Source organism: Mustela lutreola, chromosome 5, assembly GCF_030435805.1.
Source record: "Mustela lutreola isolate mMusLut2 chromosome 5, mMusLut2.pri, whole genome shotgun sequence".
Lineage (NCBI taxonomy): Eukaryota > Metazoa > Chordata > Mammalia > Carnivora > Mustelidae > Mustela > Mustela lutreola.
The window spans coordinates 102,213,287-102,226,735 of record NC_081294.1 but is presented as its reverse complement, the minus strand read 5'-3'; positions in this window follow the sequence as shown (position 1 = coordinate 102,226,735).

Here is a 13,449-nt window from a genome sequence, read left to right as displayed (position 1 = left end):
ACCTTTAGTAAACTTTGAAGTTTCACATTTACTGCTGATAATTTAAAAGACACGTCTTATCTTAACTGAACAAACAACTTAGTTCCGATACTGATTTACATTCCACCTGGGCCCATTCCACTTTGAATGTTTACCTGAGACACGAGTGGGAAGATCTGAAGTGGGGAGTGTTAGGTCCAGGGGGTGCTCTTCTTGCTCCTTGACAGTGAAGAGAGGAGCCGTGGTGCATGAGCTAGAGGCTAATCATGCAGGCTGCACGTACGTTGGTGCAGAAACAGAAGGGGGAAACAGAAGAAACAAAGTGCTGCTAGGAGGCAGAGAAAGGATTCCCGGTTTTAGAGCTCATAAGTCCCAACAAAGGAGCAGATGCCATGCTTTCTCACCAGCAAGGGGGCAGGGATTAAGCAGTCCAAGTTGGGCCAGAGAAGACAGGGAAACTTCCCCAAAACAAGGAGAGTTTCGGCAGCTGCTTGGGAATATTCCTTACAGTCTCTGTCTCAAAGTAGACTAACCCCAGTTGGCTCCAGTTATAGCCATTAACATAGGAAGTGAGTGAGAGAGAAGCCGCCACATCTATTAGGAGAAAGAGAGAGAAATAAAGCCACAGAGGCCCCTTGCTAGGGATGGCCCAGCAACCTGTATTGGATGTAAATTATCATCCAATATGTCAAGAGGACGTTTACTAACTGACTCATTTGGGCAAACACATTCTGCAAAAGCCCCTTTGTCTGGGGTCCTGGTGTAGAGCAATGGAGGCCTAGGTATGAGCAATGAAGGTATCCTAGGTCCATCTGCTCTGTTTCCTGCAGAGGAGTTCTAACTGATAGATCCCACTGAGGCCATGCAGTGTTATAGGAGCTCAGTCCTTTCCTAAATTTTGCAATCCAAATTATTTCCTGTGGGTTAAAAGGCACCCCAAGGTAGAGTCCTTGGGAACTGAAGAAGCCTACTGAGGCCATGCTCCCAGAAAAGTAAAGAAGGTCCATTACCAAATCCCCTGACTCCTGGGTGGCGTCCCACACAGGATATGTCAGAGGTTCCCGTGTGTCAAAAGCGACAAGAGGCGTCCCTCAAGATACCGCTATTGATCACCATCCTGCCTTCCCCGGGAAGGCATTCCTGCCATAAAAGGCCCTAGAGTATTGCCGGCATCCCTCCTCTTCCCCATCACATCCTAGGCTGCCAATGGGGGCCTGGTGAATGGACCAAAATACTGTGCCGTGCCATGCCATCTTCTGTCTTGAAGACTGCATACTGTTTTGCCATTTTAACCCATGGAAATACTAGAAAAGTTTGGCAAGGGGAAATTACCCAATTTCATAGCTTTAAGTAGTCTGTAGAAGACACTGACAAGGAACAGTAAAGACTGAAATCCATCATGGTCTATGCGACATTCCAACACATGTGGTCCATACAGACAACTTCCCTAGGAAACGGTCCCCGGTTGCGTTTTAATTCAATCGGGTACTGGTTTCGGCCGGCTCCCAGTGGAGGTCCCTCGGCCAGAAGTGGCTAGACCAGGGATGTGGAGGGGATCACATTAGATCAATCAGGAGGAAACCTCACACGGGAGTCTTAAGATTGGCAGCCGTCTTGGTGACTTAGGTGGCTGTCCCATGCCCAAGAGAGACTACTTTTATAAGAACAGGAATAAAGAGAGGCCATCAAGTTTCTGGGTCTTATTGCCATTCCGGCCAGAGTACTAACTTACAGCTACAAGACAGACGCTCTCCTCCCCGTAGAGCAGCCACAGGCTAGAGGAGTACAGCCTGAGCAATTGACATGCAAGTGTTCCAATAAGACCGTACTCCTTGAAAAGCCCTGAAATGAGAGTAAAGGAAAAGGAGAGAAAGTACTCACCAATTTTGCACCGAAGCTCAGAGTCAAATGTAAAGACTCACAGCCCCACGTTGGGCGCCATATGATGAAGTTCTAGAACCTAGGTGAGGTTCAGTGGGCTGAGGTCTGGAGCTGATGACCAAGAAAGAATTCTTGAGACATCTTTGGTGCAAAATGGTGGTTTATTAAAGCACGGGGACAGGACCCGTGGGCAGGAAGAGCGGCTGCCCGAGATTGTGAGAGATGGCAGGTTAAGTACCTTGCGGTTGGGGGAAGGTGAGGGGAAGGGAGGTTTCAACAGAGCTTTCATATGCTAAAGAGGGCCTATCAGGTGCGGGAGGGATACTAGAGGCCTTGCAGCTTGATCAGTGTTGTCTTTTGGCAAGCCATTCACATTTCTGCTATCAAGCGTCGTTGTTAGTGAGATTTGGGTTTAGAAGAAATTTAACTTTACTTAGGGCTGAGGAACTGAGTTATTTGCCTCTGGAAATTTGTGCTATTGATAAGGTAACTTCTTTGTTCGTAAACCAAGGGAGAATCTGTCTTGCAGGATTGTGATCTCTACAAGTTAACTATTTGTTCTTTATGGCGGTCAGGGGTGCCTGAGGAATGCCACACATATTACTGAGGGGGAGCGGGTGGAGAGGGTGTGCAAGGTGCCAGCTTTTGCTTTGTCCTCAGTCAGCCTCCTGCTCCCTCATCAGTGGGAACCAGCCACAAACAGCCCATTGCTGTTTACAGGAATGTCATCGGTTATCTCAGGTGAGAGGAGCATGTACTAAACCTTTGATAGCTACAGATGGAATTCATACATTACCAACAGTGCTGTGAAGCAAAAAAAAAAAAAAAAAAAAAAAAGTGATTTGACTAGAAAACATCAACTACCAGCTTAAAACGCACTTTCTCATCTTCCCCGCGTTCCCAAGGGAGGAAGACAATTTCTGTGGAACCAATAATAACAATCGATCTTGGATGTCATAAGTCTGATGAAGTTCTAGAACCTAGGTGCGGTTCGTTGGGCTGAGGTCCGGAGGCGATGACCCAGAAAGAATTCTTGAGACATCTTTGGTGCAAAATGGTGGTTTATTAAAGCACGGGGACAGGACCCGTGAGCAGGAAGAGCGGCTGCCCTAGGTTGTGAGAGATGGCGGTTGTGAGAGATGCGGTTGGGAGAAGGTGAGGGGAAGGGAGGTTTCAACAGAGCTTTCATATGCTAAAGAGGGCCTATGAGGTGCGGGGATACCGGAGGTCTTGCTGCTTGATCAATGTTGCCTTTTGGCCGGCCATTAACATCGAGATAGTTGGGAAATTCCTGGTGGGATGTCACAATCCTGCTATAAGGTGTCTTTGTTAGTGAGATTTGGGTTCAGAAGAGTTTTAACTTTATTTAACATTCTACCTCAGCCTCCTTCAGTTTTGTTTATGTAGGGGAGGGTATCATTAGGGCTTGAGGAACTGAGTTATTTGCCTTTGGAAATTGTGCTATTGCTAAGGTAACTTCTTTGTTTGTAGATCTCTAGGACATTTTAAACCAAGGGAGACTCCGGTCCTGTAGGATTGTGATCTCTGTGAGTTAACTATTTGCTTTTCCTCTAGGGCAGCCAGGGGTGGATGAGGAATGTCACACAAATTACAGAGGGGAGTGGGTGAAGAGGGGGTGCAAGGTGCCAGCTTTTGCTTTGTCCTCAGCCAGCCTCCTGCTCCCTCATCAAGTCTACTATTTGGAAACCCATTCAAGTTGTTTTTTTGTTTTTTTTTTTTTTAAATAGTATACACTCTAACAGTACCTACATTGTTTCATCACAGATTTATGGAACACAAATTCCTAGCAGATTTGTAGGCATAGTAACACAACTGTATTGTTGTAGTTCAGGAAGGTGCCCGTTAGATTTTATGAAGCCGTTACGTTTGTTTATTGTAAAGCCTTCAAGCATGACTGCTAAGCAGAGTGGTGATTTCCATGCGTTAACATTTCCTACGTGCGAAGCCATGTGAGTGAGTGGGAATGAGTGTCTGCCTTTCCTCATAGATTCCTAGAAAAGTGAATTTGATGACTCCCTATATTTCCTTTGCATTAAATCAGAACTAGTGCATATCAATGACTTGATGAGTTCTTCCCATCACAAGAGAGAAAAACAAAGCTTTTCTGCTTTTCCTAGTGGTCCCAAGGTTCACGCCTGGCATTTGGGACTGCCCAGAGCAGCTCTGATCACAGGCGTGGCTTCACAAAAACAAGATGCAACCCCTCTCAGTTCTGTTTGAATCCAGCAGTTCAGAAGGACTTCAGCCCGTCAAGAATACCAGACCTGGGGTACCTTGGTGGCTCAGTGGGTTAAGTCTCTCTGCCTTTGGCTCAGATCATGACCTCAGGATCCTGGGATTGAGTCCCACATCGGGCTCTCTGCTCAGCAGGGAGCCTGATCCCCACCCCCAACTCCGCCTTCCACGTCGCTCTGCTTACTTGTGTACTCTTTCTCTCGCGCTGTCAAATAAATAAATCTTTTAAAAGGAGGGGGGGGGGAGAACACCAGACTCCCCACTGTTAGGGAAAGTTCCAGAGCCTTGCTTGGCTGTTACTTTGTTCCCAAAGGAAGACTATTGGAGGAGAGGGATGTTTTCTAGGACTTGAATCTCCTTGCAGCCCCACGTGGGTGGTGTACATCCTTAAGGGAGGGGACTCTTGGGCACGCCTCTGGCTATCTGGTAGCCGTTGTTCTGACCTGGTGGGGGAGGGGAGGGGTGGAGGAGGAGGGCCCTGCCTTCACCAGATCCTCTCGCCACCTCTTCAGTGGGAGTAGGAGAAAGAGAACAGGGGGACCCTGTTGTCCCCCCACCTTCTCTTCTCCTTTTCCTCCTCTTCACACAAGCACATACACACACTTGGATGTTATAATAAGAGAACTATATTTGTTCTTCATCCCTAGCTCCAGGCACGGAACTTGTAAAACACTTGTAACTTCCTGAGTAGCAGGGGTGAGAGGAGCATCTTTTGTTATTCATAGTAAGCTTGGATCTGGGTTTATGCTAATGCCTGTGAGTTCTGGCTGAAGGGGGCTGGTTGCCAGAGGAACCAACCACGTGATTAAAGTATTGGAGCTTTCAGCCCTGCCTTCTGACCACCAGGCAGGGAAGAGAGGCTGGGGATTGAGTTATATAATAGTGTGGTTAATCAATGACTAACTGATTCAATCAATTGTGCCTGCATGGTAGAAACTTCATCAAAACCTTAAGTGTGTGGGTTTAGAGAGCAAAAAATGGACATTGAAGAATTTTCCTCAAGCATTCAGACCTCCTTCATTTAATAGAGTAATAATATTTATGTATTCATGTTAATTTTTTTCTTTTAGTGTTTCCTTTTTTCTGCATTCCTTGGTGTTTCTTTTTTTTTTTTTTTTTGAAGATTTTGTCTATTTGACAGATCACAAGCAGGTGGAGAGGCAGGCAGAGAGAGAGAGAGAGAGACACACACACACACACACACACACACACACACACACACACACACGGAAGCAGGCTCCCTGCTGAGCTGAGAGCCTGATGTGGAGCTCTATCCCAAGACCCTGAGACCATGACCCAAGCCAAAGGCAAAGGCTTAACCTACTGAGCCACCCAGGCACCCTCTTGATGTTTCTTTTTGATCATTTCTTACATTGAAAGTCAAGTTCATATAATAAATGCCAATTAAAACTCTATATCCCTAATTAGGATCATCAAAAAACTGAACAATTTTTCTTTATTTCCCTTCCCCCCTACTATATATTATATCCCAAGTAGAGAATGTTAAACTTTGCTTGTATCTTTGACCACTTTGTTTAGTGATACAGTCTGAGCCCTGTGACAGTGGCTGGCAGTAGCTGTCACTCAAGAATCATGTATTCTATCTGCAAATGAATGCATTTTTAAAAAAGATTTTATTTACTTATTTGGCAGAGAGAGAGAGAGAGATCACAAGTAGGCAGAGAGGCAGGCAGACAGAGGGGGAAGCAGACTCCCCACTGAGCAAGAAGCCCGATGTGCGGCTCGATCCCAGGACCCTGGGATCATGACCTGAGCTGAAGGTAGAGGCTTTAACCCACTGAGCCATCCAGACATCCCCAAATGAATGCATTTAAGGAAGTTGTCCAGCATTTCCTTTCCATTACTCTAGCTGTTGATTTAATCTGGGGTTGTAGGACCTCAGTATTTTTTAAACAAACTAACTAATGTGAGTTCATTACTTGGTGAGTCACTGGTGGAAACTATACCAAGTGGAGTTATCACAGAGAGAAAACTTTATTTGCACCAAATAAGGAGATCACAGGGAGTAACTTCCACAGCTGTGACTCCCTGAGCAAAAATGAATGGGTTCTTTTATTTAGGATTAGGATGAATATTGTTTTAATCATTCCATTTAAAGGCATAAAGTCATGCATGCACCTTAAGGAAATATGCCTGTTCATACATTACATATTATGTAAATGAGGATTATGCTCCTCCTTGGATATAGATTTTAGCATTATAGTGAGGTAAGGTACTGTCAATCCCTCCATGGGGCATTCCACGGTCCATCTGCACAGGTGTGAGTTGGCGTTGAGCTCAAACTTGTCTGGGTGGTCTGGACCTCCCAAGCTCTTCCTTTGAGGGGTACTTTTGGTTTCCATCAGGGGATGCCATGCCCTCTGCACCCTCATCTCCATCGTCGCTTGCTTAAGTTCAGATATAAGCGGGAAAGAAGAAAATGTGAGAGAAAGATCATGAGTATAAGGAGGTGGGCAGTAAAAGTCAGGTCTTGGGTCTATCTCGCCACATTAATTTTTCACCATCTGAATGCTTTTCAAGAATTGCTTGGAGGGTTGCATTTATTTGGAGGTCATTTTTTAAAAATTTTAAATTTGAAAAACAATTTTAATTTAGTTATCTACAATGAATTCCATTTTTTTGTTTTCTTATTCTGACTTTTCCAATCTTGACTCCTTGATTTTGAGTCATTGCTCTGGTGTTTGGAATGCATATCTGAGCAATTTTTTTCAGCAAGGATTCACGAATAGTAGTTTTTTAAAAACTCTTACATACTTGAGGCTTCTTCTGCATTGGTTTTCAAATTACTGTGCTTATAGAATCCCAAAAAGAATTTTATGAAACAGCGTCCCTCTCACACATTTTTAAAAAATTGACAGATGAGAGTTTCATAACATAAGTTTATATAATGACAAAAGATGTATTTTTCCAGCAGATGGTATATATAGAGTTTTTAAAATAAAACTGTCCCTTTACTATTTTTAAAGTATGGAATCTGAATACCATAGCAATTTGACATTCACTGTTATCCATTTACAAAACACATGAGCAAGCTTTTTGACCATCAGAAACTTTACATCATTCCTTTTGTGTCTGACCTCGTATTTCCATTTTCCTACAGAATTTGATCTTAATACATTTTATGCTAGAAAGTCTTTTATTAGTCATGTTATCTTTTTTTCACTATGATAAAAATATGTATATAAGTTGGAATTTTAAAAATAAAGGGCTGTGACCATAAGACCCTGAATAATTTTAAAATGTATTACTATTAGTGAATTCATAATTGACTAATAAATATATCACAAATAAATATATTATGATTTTGTTTATTTATTTGTCAGACAGATCGCAAGTAGGAGGAGAGGCAGGCAGAGAGAGAGGAGGAAGCAGGCTCCCTGCTGAAGAGAGAGCCCAATGCAGGGCTCAATCCCAGGACCCTGAGACCATGACCTGAGCTGAAGGCAGAGGCTTTAACCCACTGAGCCACCCAGGTGCCCCCACAAATAAATATATTATAAATTTCAATGAAATTTTTTTATAAAATGTAAAATATTCAAAGTATATCATTTGACGATATGGCTGAAGTGGATTTTATCTCCTCTATTCAAACTTTATGGAGGAATATTACTTATTAGTAGGATAACATAGTGCAATTCTATCCTTATATGTATTTTTTATAGATAGAAGCACTGAGAAACCTTCACACAAATTTGTTAAAAATGACGCAGAGGGATTTTAGAGCAATATCACTCAATTCTGTGAATTCCTGAGTTTTATACCAAAATTTATATTGTGAGTTATCATTGAAAGTTATTTTAAATTTTATCTAATTTTTTGAAAACAAAGAACTGGAAACCACCTGGGTGACCGGGGACTTTTTAAGCCTGGTCATTAGATTCATTCATTTTTTCAAAACTGACACAAATATTTCAAACCGCTCTTTTGGTCCAATGCTACCCTTGCCCTCTACGTGATGCACCATAAAATGATTCCCCTTATTTTATAAAGTGGGGGGAGGGGGGTTGAAAGAAAGGGAGGGAAAAGAAAACCTGACTCTCATGGGTGCATTCTCAGGCTGTTGTGTTTTATTTTTTTTTTTTTTTAAAGATTTTATTTATTTATTTGACAGAGAGAAATCACAAGTAGATGGAGAGGCAGGCAGAGAGAGAGAGAGAGGGAAGCAGGCTCCCTGCTGAGCAGAGAGCCCGATGCGGGACTCGATCCCAGGACCCTGAGATCATGACCTGAGGTGAAGGCAGCGGCTTAACCCACTGAGCCACCCAGGCGCCCAGGCTGTTGTGTTTTAGAAAAGAGTTCATAGAAACTCATTTCCATCAGACTGCCTGTACCCAAGTAGCCCTTGGAAGTCTTCCCATGCTAGCTTTAGAAGCCAGTGAGCCCAAAGAGCATTTCCCTAGCATATTAGTTGCATATTTGATTAAATGTATTGATGGTATGTTTAAAGACTATCCCTTTTTATATTCTCCTTTGTATGGTTATCCTCTATTCATGGTCAGCAGTCCTGGTTTTTTGTTTCCTAAATCAATTAAAAACTTAAGTAATGGTGTGGATGGTACAAACATATGACAAAATTATTACAGTTGTATGATATAATTTTTAAAGATTTTATTTAATTGTCAGAGAGAGAGAGAGCACAAGCAGGCAGAGCAGCAGGAAGAGGCAGAGAGAGAAGCAGGATCCCCACTGAGCAAGGAGCCCAATGTGGAACTTGATCCCAGGACCCTAGGATCATGACCTGAGCGGAAGGCAGTGGCCTAACCAACTGAGCCACCCAGGAGTCCCAGTTGTATGATATTTTGATAAAATAAGAAATATATATTTTGGTCTTCATTCCTGGCTCCTGGCCAAAGCTCCTAAAGCCTTTGTAATTTCCAAAGGAATAATGATGCTATCAGCATTTTTATTCTAATATTTGGTCTTTGAACCTGGTTCCTGGTACAGACCTCTTAAATCCATTGGAATTTCTTAGGTGTCTTTTGTTCTAATAAGAGAACTCTTGGTGAGCTCCCAGATAGCATCAGGATGGGGGCTGGGCACCAGTAAGAACAAACCATAATGAGAAGCTTGGAATGTGCAGCCCTACCCTCAACCTTTGGTAAGGGGTGAGGGGCTGGAGATGGAGTCAAGAATCGATCATGTCTAAGTGATGAAGCTTCCATTAAAATCTTTAAACTGTGGGATTCAGAGAGCTTTCAGGTTGGTGAACACATCCATGTGCTGGGTGAATAATATCCCCCATCTCCACAGAAACAGAAACAGAAACTCATATGCTTGGGAATCCAGAACTCACCCTCTGGATCTCTTCATCTGACTGTTTATCTGTATCCTTTATCATTTCCTTTAATAAACTGGGAATCATGTTTCCCCAAGTTCTATGAGCTATTCTAGTGAATGATCAAACCTGAGGAGGAGGTTGTTGGAACTCCAGGTTCAAAGACCATCAGTCAGAAGTATAGGTGACAACTTGGGACTTGCAATTGGTGTCAGAATTAAGATTGAGCCCTTAGCTTGTGGGATCTAACATTAACTCCAGGTAGATGGTGTTGAACCTGAATTGTAGGATTCCTAGCTGGTGTCAGAGAATTGGTTGGTGAGGGGGAAAAAATGACACATCTGGTATCAGAAGTATGAGTAAATGAAGAAATAAAAGTTTTGTTTCTTTATAAGGGTACCCAACTACCTAACTTTGAGAAATGTTAACCTATAAGATCCCATTCAGCCCAAGCACTGTGATTTATGTTCTAGCCCAAATGAGCTATACTTTGGTGTCCTGAAGATTTAATCTGCCTTACATCTGGGAGAGAAGTAATGCTACTTTTTGGACAGTATGCTATTTATATCATAACTAAGGGATGCAGTGTCCCATTCATCCCTGATTTGATAAGCAGAATAACCTACACCAAGCTGGATGGCTATCATTTGTCTGCATAGCACCTGTCCCCTTTTCTAAGAATTGAACTCTTTTCTGTTTGGGTAGCTGTTCTTCCATCCACTTCCACTTTGGTAGTTCTAGTTTGGGACTGTGTATTAGTCTGTGTTGCCCCCCCCCCAAGAAAAAAAAAAGGAAAGAAAGAAACACTAAAGAACTAATATATTTGGGAGGCAGTCTCAGCACTGTGCAAGAGTAAGGAAATGAGGGAGGGAGAAAGCTGATCAAGAGTGTGTTATCATGGGGTGCCTGGGTGGCTCAGTGGGTTAGGTGTCTGATTCTTGATCTCAGCTCAAGTCTTTTTTTTTTTTTTTTAAGATTTTATTTATTTGACGGGGGGGGGGGGGGGCGGACAGTAAGAGAGGGAATCCAAGCAGGGAGAGTGGGAAAGGGAGAAGCAGACTTCCCACTGAGCAGGGAGCCTGATGTGGGGTTTGATTCAATGACCAGGCGCCCCTCAGCTCAGCTCTTGATTTTGGGGGTCGTGAGTTCAAGCCCCACGCTGGGCTCCAAGCTAGGTGTGGAGCCTACTTAAAAAAAAATGGGTGCATTATCAGTGGGTGACCCCTATGGATCAATCCCACTAGTGGTGCTCTGAGAAACTATAGAACATGCTTCAGAATTGTCCCACCAAGAGGCAAGAAGCTGGAGTGTTTACCTCCAAACTTACCTCCCAAAGCCCAACTGTCATGTGTTGGCAGATGCTCCAGGTGCATTAACTCTGCGCTTGTGATTTGCTTCCTATGGCGGGTGAGCATGCTCTTGAACAAGTGAAGGCTATCAGTCCAAGAGATGGAGGCAGTTATCAGCGAGCTCAGTGTCAGTCTTCCCGTAGCTTTCCAGGGTGAGCCTGAAGGGATCTGGGCACTGACTGTATCTGTCACAAGCTGTCAGTCATAAGAGCATCCCACCTCCCACCAGCAGATAACTGGTCAAATTTGGGTCAATCCAAGTCGTTCCTTAGATATTTTTGCAATTGTGCTGAGAGACGTATGGTAGACCTGCTTGGGTATCAAGATTAAAGATGAGAGCCTGGGAGCTGCAGGCAGTTAGATTTCCACTCGTATGGAAGCAGCTGATCTGACAGAATCAGGCTGATGCAAAGAAAGAAGTACAGAGGAGAAACCAGGCTGCATCCAAGTCTCTGGCTCTGAGGGCCCCTGAGCCTCATTTTCCCCAGACCTCCAGTTTACACAGACAAGTCAATGAACTCTGCCAGTACACCAAGCAAGTTCAAACTGGGCTGCTGTAAGTTGCAACTAAAACTCTTGACCACTTTTGATCCACCCTTTCCAAAAATATCTATTCCTCCCATCGGCTGCATTTCCTACAAGTCTTCCAGCAGGGAGCCACTCACTTGAGTGAAAACACTGCCCCTATAGGAAGTTCCATTCTCCCAAAATACTCAACATCAGAAACCGAGAAGGAAAAATTCAGTGACTGGAAAACTTTGAAATAGAAAAATTCAGGTGGATAATGTATAAATTGGCAGATGGCTCTAAGGGCATCAATTAAATTTCTAACACAAGGCATTTTATCACAGCCATGTAAAACTTCACACTTCTCAAAAGGTGGACACTGTTCATTTTTTTTAAAAAAGGAGCAAAAATAAAGAAATAAAGGTTGGACAGTGTAATGCTAACAGCTCTGTATGTACTGATAAGAAAAGATCTCCAAGATGTAATATGCACGTTTTTGTGGAAGGAAAAGGAATTTTATATACATACATATATATATATATATATATATATATATATATATTTGGGAGTACCTGGGTGGCACAGACAGTTAGGCATTGGACTCTTGGTTTGGGCTCAGGTTGTGATTTCAAGGTCATCGTGGTATCCAGCCCTGCATCAGGCCCATGCTCAGCAAGGAGTCTGCTGGGGACTCTCTCTTCCTGCCCTCTGCACCTCCCTGCCAGCTCTCTCTCTCTCTCTCTCTCAAATAATAAATGATTTTTTAAGATATGTATATATTTGCCTAAGTAAACACTGGAAGGTCATAAAACAAACAAATAAAAGCAATCGATAAAAGTGGCTACATAGGGGGAATTATGCAGTCAGGGACAGGTGAGAAGACAAGGTTCCTCAAGGTATTTACACTTCTATGATCTTCACGTGACTGTCTTAGCTTCTCAAACTGAGATTTAAAATGTAATAGTTGACCCACTTTTCCCAAGAGTGGAAGTGAATAGCACAGAGTTCCAAAGGTAAGCCATTCACAAGGTAGCTGACACTGACTTGGAGCAGACAGTCACATCTGACAAAAGGGTCAATAATAATCCAGTCATAACAAAACTAAGAGGCTTAAAAATCAAGAGACTTTTTGAACTGTATCTCCTTTTGCAAGTGAAGGAGATCAAATGATGCCAGGCACACTGAAACCTTACAGTTATGTATAAACTGACATAAGCTCAGAGAAAATGCTGCAGAGAGGGGAAAATATTTATTTCCTCTGCAGTATGCGATGAGGAAAAAAACACAAAAAGAAGACAGCACAGGAGTCAATTATGTCTCCTTCCTGAGGAAAAATCATTTTTCAGATTTATTCAGACATGTCTTAATAAACACAAAGCAAAATCTATGCATGGGATAACAACACACTCTGAATAATTTAATAAATAATTCAGATTTATTTTTCAATTCCACTTTTCCAGACAGCCATGGATGTTAACGTGAATTAATGTATAGAAAAGCTTTGGGATGCCTGGGTGGCTCAGTTGGTTAAGCAGCTGCCTTCAGCTCAGGTCATGATACCAGCGTCCTGGGATTGAGTCCCACATCGGGCTCCTGGCTTGACAGGGAGTCTGCTTCTCCCTCTGCCTCTGCCTGTGTTCGCTCTCTCTCTCCCTCTCTCTCTCTCTCTCTCTGACAAATAAATAAAAAGTCTTTTAAAAAAATTAAAGAAAAGAAAAGAAAAGCTTAAAAAAAGAAAACCCAAAGAGGGGGAAAAAAAAAAAGACTACTGGGATGGCTGGGTGGTTCAGTCAGTCAAACATATGACTTCACTTCAGCTTAGGTTATGATCTCCAGGTCCTGGGATCAAGCCCTGCATTAGGCTCCCTGCTCAGCGGGAAGCCTGCTTGTTCCTCTCCCTCTGCCTCTCCCCCTGCTCATGCTCTCTCTCTGTTTCTCAAATTAAAAAACAAAAACAAAAACAAAAACAAAAAAGCACACACACACACAAAAACCCATAGACTACTATAAAAATGTACCTTTTATTGCTATTAACAATTACTCTTTTTTCAATAAAAAATTTTAAAGATCTTTTTTTAAATAACAATTTTTAAAGATGTTTCATGGTTTGTATTGTTGGGTCCCCCAGTAATGGGTCCGTGATTAAAGGAACGAGACTCATACAAAGCGAAGGTCAAGCAA